The sequence below is a fragment of the Embiotoca jacksoni genome, unplaced genomic scaffold (genome assembly GCF_022577435.1).
Source record: "Embiotoca jacksoni isolate LCO1_2020_lvr unplaced genomic scaffold, fEmbJac1.0.p SCAF_20, whole genome shotgun sequence".
Classification (NCBI taxonomy): domain Eukaryota; kingdom Metazoa; phylum Chordata; class Actinopteri; family Embiotocidae; genus Embiotoca; species Embiotoca jacksoni.
The window spans coordinates 1,240,753-1,246,752 of record NW_027185341.1 but is presented as its reverse complement, the minus strand read 5'-3'; positions in this window follow the sequence as shown (position 1 = coordinate 1,246,752).

The window sequence follows — 6,000 nt, the reverse complement described above, 5'->3', positions numbered from 1 at the left end:
CTGACACGCCATGGGGTAGTCCTCTAGGAAAAGCATTGTGCACCAAATTGTACCAAATTTCCCCTTGTCTGGTAACCCTTATTTATTTCTTGGATAAAAGAGATTCTTTCATATTTTGGGGAAGAGAAAGTCCCTCTAAATACTTTCCTTTAATGTGCATCATTTTGTTCTTTAAGGTTATAGGACAATTGTTACTGAATAAAGACTGGGACGATTCTTTCAAAAAAAATGTTTTAATAGAAGACAATATTTAGTGTACAAGTTGCTCAGTGTATGTATTAAGATTCATAAAAACAACAGTGTTTGAGCATCATACGCTTTTGACATAGGAGAATAAGTAATTACATTTCTCCTGCAACTCATGAGGTCTTTTACTTATTTATTTAGTTTATCAAATTGCTTGCATTTGGCTGAAACAGCATGTAACTAAGTTGTGTTTCCAAAATACAAAGCGTAAAGCAGCATATGGCAAAAATATAGCAACAGATAATCCGAAATGTAATTTTCCTAACAAAGAATCCAAAAAGGAGGAAGAAATAACGCATATTAAATCAAAAGTAGATAGCGATATATTTTCATTTACAGATTTCATGTAAATTGCAATCTTCTGCCAAAAGTTCAAATGTCTATGTGTTTATTTAAGTGATTTTTACTAAAGTAATGACGAAATAAGATTGCATCCCATGAACAGTTTGCCACCACAGGTCTCATTGAAGTTAATGTAGAATCTGGCCTGCTCCTGCACCTTGTGTCTTTCAGATGTTTCAAACTCTCATTCTGATCGTGTTTGCTGTACCTTTTTCCAGAGAGTTTCCCAGAAGGCCTTTAACCTTTACTGTAACACTGAATGAACTTTTCTAGACTGCTGATTGAGAATACACCACAACATTGTCCGCAACACGCAGGCCTTACCTCACTGTGGGTTTTATCACCTCCTTTATTGCCCTCTTCTCTCTCACCCCCTTCACCTCCACTGCAGAGTGCAAACTTGTAATAAGTATTGACATGACCTCAGAATCCTTTACCTCTGTGTTGTTTTTCCTCTAATCAATTGACTTCAGTTCATCCTTGGACACGACTTAAATCTTTGTCGGTTAAGAACAGGCTAAACGGCACTGGCTCGGTATTGCAATTCCCAAACAATTACTCAAGTGCTTTTTGAACCTGAATTTTAATGGCTGTGCCATGGTCTTCTTTAGGTAGCAGCATACCAAAATGCATGAGGAATGAATGAGGATTTGGTCTCCTGCCTGATAAAGGTCACAGCAGGGCTGCAATGCTTTGGAATTAATTTCAATATAATCTTATGAACTAACAATGCAATTCAAGCGCTTTAAGAGCGGTATGAGAACTCCTTTCACACAGAATAGTGGCACCATTGAAAAAACACGTCTGCACAGTGAAAGTCGAGAGAGATGGTCAATGCACTTTTCTTTTAACTTCCTGTCAAACCTAATTGAGATGAAAATAGGAATGTCATTATGAAGGACGATATAAATTTGTTAATGTGAAGCTGTGTGAAAATGTGTGGTATTTTCATCTTCAGGAAAAGAGATTGTAGTTGTTTATCCTGTGCTGCAGCCGCTACTTCAACCTTTCAGTTTTGTCCTACCACCCTGATCAGGGTCATGGGTGTACATCTATTTTTCTAATAACATCCAAAACAATATCTCTTTCTGTCTTGTTTGTTGTAACCTAGGGGACACATTTAATGTTTTGCAATGTTTTCTGATTTGTATGCTTGCCTGCAGCGATGGCCTTCAACATTGTTCCTCCATGCCACACTGACATCAAAACACGTAATTTCTCTACTCAGGTATACAAAGCCTTTCCTCCTTCCAAAAATGTAATAGAACCGTCACGGACGCTTCCATGTTACGTGTAGCCAGACGGTTTAAAGTTCAAGGGTATATCCCACACAAAAGCATCAAGTGTGCATACTGTATACATTCAAAGGGAACAAAGGAGAGTCCCGCGTTTGCTTGATCACAACTGAACCCTCGATTTCAGCTCCTCTTTGCTTGGTATTCAGTCTGTACATTATGGCCACGTTCAAGTACAGCGTGCACGCTGTATTTCAGCTACACTTTAATACTTTTGCGCTGTTTGCTTGGCTACTTTGTAGATATAAGCAAACTTCAAATAAATAAGAAATCAATGGCGTTCTCCTCGGTGTAAGGAATGAATCCACAAAATGTTGCACTCAATTTGCGAGTGTGTACACAGAGTGTTGTTGATCTGCTGAGAAAGTCACTAAAGTGGAGACCAATCCGAAAAACACGAAATATTTAATACGAAATATTTGTACAAAGAATTCCACATGTAGAACTCAACTGGAGCACGTGAAACACCACATTGGTAATATTTGACAGTTGAAATGGCAAGAAAATGACTCCAACCCAATGCGAAAACATATCATAAAACATCAAATAATCTCTGTATTAAGAACAGTTTTGAAGTGCTGAATGTGTTGTTGATGTCAGAATACTTCCAGAACAAACAACCCCATTACAACATACATGCCCCTTTATTACCAAAAATAAAAGAAGAAAAATTTAAACTGCAAGCTGGGATAAGCGGGCCCTCATATGCTGCACATCGGGGAGCCGACATCCCCGACCCGCTGGATCCTCGACGTGCAGCATATGAGGGCCCGCTTATCCCAGCTTGCAGTTTTCATTTTTGTCTTATTTCCTGTTGCCAGCAGAGGGCACTATGAATATGAGCGAATATTACCATACAGGTGTCTTTAGGGCGGGACTTTTACAAAGATGTAATGTTTGAAGAAGATCGGAATATATATATAAAAATTAGTCATTTGTAGTTTCATGGCAAGACACTCAAAATGTCTGCCACGCCACGGGCAAATTGTTGGACGAAAACAAATTCTTTTGATACATTTTCATCTCCGAGGTGTTAAGACAGGACAGAGAAAATTGCAAGTTGGACCGACCAAATCTGTAGGAGGAGTTCGTTAAAATACAACAAAAAATTCATACTATAGCATGTCGTCCAAAATATGATAAAAGAAAGTCATACTATAACATGTCGTCCAAATTATGAAAAAAAAAGTCATACAATAGAATGTCCTTAAAAGCACAATAGAAAGTCAGAGTATCACAGGCCCAATGGTAAAGTGGTTAGTGCTGGTGACTCTGAGAAGGTCATTGGTTCAATTCCCGCTGGAGAAGTGCATATCAGGTTAAAGAAATATGTTAAAAATATGAAGAAAAAAAAAAGGAATACTATAGCATGTCGTCCAAAGTGTGACAAAAAAGTCATACTATAGCATGTCCTCACAAGCACAAAAGAAAGTTTTAGTATCAAATGCTCAGTGGTGTAGTGGTTAGTGTTGGTGCCTCTCAGTGAGAAGGTCATTGGTTCAATTCCCACTGGAGAAATGTATATCGGGTTCAAAAAAATCTTTTGGATGACATGCTATATTATTACTTTTTTCTGCTATTTGTGACGAGTATGACTTTTTTTTATCACATTTTGGACGACGCGCTATAGTATGACTTTTTTATGATATTTCAGACGACGCGCTATAGTATGACTTTTTTATGATATTTCGGACGACATGCTATAGTATGACTTTTTTGTCATATTTCGGACGACATTAAAGAACTGACTTTTTTGCGCTATTTGTGACGACATGCCATAAGTACGACTTCCGTTCAAATTTCATCAGGCAACACAATAGTGCAGTTGTCAGCGTTGTCGTCTCACAGTCTAAAGGTCTGTGGTTCGATCCCTGCCTGGGACTTTCTATGTGGAATTTGCATGTTCCTGCATAAATAATAAGTAAAAGTAAAGTATGTCGTCCAAAATATGGACGACTAACTTATGCATGATATCATGCATGTAGTCCATGATGTAAAACAAACATCATGTAGCCGTAAATGTGACAAAGTCACACTCCAGGCAAGAACATGCAATCCTCCACAGACAGAGTTCCAAGCCCCTGATCGAACCGAGTACTTCCTGATTGTGAGATGACAACGCTAGCAACTGTAAAATTGTGCTGCCTTTATTGCATGTTTGTCTGACTTATATAACTTATATGACTTTTAAACTTTTTAATGAAGAAAGCACAGTGGTGCAGTGGTTAGTGCTGTTGACTCCGAGTCAGAGAGTTCCAGGTTTGATTCTTGCCCTTGACATGGCTTTTCATCAGAGATGTTAACTTCCAGGGAAGGTCTCGAACCTGCAACCTTCTGACTGGAAGGCAACAATGCCAACCACTGCACCGTTGATCACTCTTCCCTAACAAGTTTAAAAGTTATATAAGTCATATAAGTCAGACAAGATTGCAATAAATACAGCAAAATGGTTGTCATTTCACAATCAGGAGCTTCTAGGTTTGATAGGGGGCATGGAACTTAGTGTGGAGGATTGCATGTTCTGGCTTGAATGTAATGTTTCACATTATGGACAACATGCATAAGTTGGTCATCATTATTATAATTATGGATGACAAATTTTACTTTTAGGTTATTGGTTTTGCACATAGAAAGTCAAAGGTGGGACTCAAACCCTGGACCTTTAGACTGGGAGACGACAACGCTGACAGCAGCACCACTGTATTGGCTTACGTAAATTAAACGGAAGTCATACTTATTAAATGTCGTAAAAAAATTAAAAAAAAATATATCATGCTATAGTATGACTTTTTGACCATATTTCGGACGACATGCTATAGTATGACTTTTTGGCCATATTTTGGACTTTCACAAGTTTTTGAGTATGATAAAGGCACCAAAAATGCAGTTGTTTACGGAGAATAATAATAATAATCGCTTGAGTAACAATTGGGCTTTCGCACCATTGCTGCTTCTACAAATCACTGAATCTTCAGCTCCGGAGGTGCTTTTGCACAGAGCTCATATTGAACTGTGACCTTCACGTAGAAGGAAGCATGGGACTAGAGAATTTCCCGATGGGGATTAGAGAAGTTTCACCTCATTACTAATTTAGCGTACGAGGGCCATTTGCATGAGACACAGGTATGGTTGAATGTAGTCAGACAACGTAGGCAACGGTGTTTCATCTCAGACACCGGAGCGCAGTTTTCTTTCTTTCCCTCCTGTTTCCAAACTGGTTCGGTACTCTCCACTGACATTTCAATAAGTTTAGTGTATGGCTTTACTGAATTCCGGCAGACATCCTCCTCACTTTTTGTTTGGCCTTGTGCGGATGTCATTTTGCTGTTTAGCAGCAGTTTTTGTGTCTGTCAGTGTTAATATCTGTATAGAACAACAAACTTTGCATTTTGTTCAAAGAGGCGTTGCAACACTTGCTGTTGCAGAGTCCTGAGAAAAAGATGATTCTTAAAAAAAAAAAAAATGATGGTCCATCAATGATGTTAACAAATATGTTTTATCTGTATGTTACAGATTGTACTGATATGCGAAGAAGCCACTGCAGTGAGCGATAAACTCTTAACGGTGGTAAAGTTGTCCGTTACTGCAAAACTGCTGAGGAAAAAGTGCAAATCATGAGCAGTGGTCCTGCAGAAAGCGATAAGGTAGGAAGTCAAATTTATTTTTCTTAAGAAAAAATAACGTAATCGCTTTGTTACGTTTAAATTTGCTTGTTCGTTTAAAATCGCTTTGATTTTGGACAAAACTTAAAACCAATTTCTCGTTTGTCCATCTTTTATCTTTTCTTAGTTTTTTTTTTGTGCCTTTTTTTTTAACACTATTAAACCTGCAAACTGTGAATATAATTAGATATATATCCATCAAAAGTCACCTGGCAAGAGGGTCACACCAGCCCTCTTAAACAGTCTAATGTTCCCTTGTTTTGTGTTGTTAGGGTAAAGTAAATCGCAATTGTAAAATGAACTGAAAGGCTGATAAGCTGCCTGTAGTGTAATTCGTATGTGTGGAATTCATGAAAGTGTCCCACAGAACTTTTTTAGATCTGTTCAAAAATATCCTATGCTGTCATTTTCTCTGACAAATATCAACTAACTGTTTGTTCTGTGGAGCATTTCAC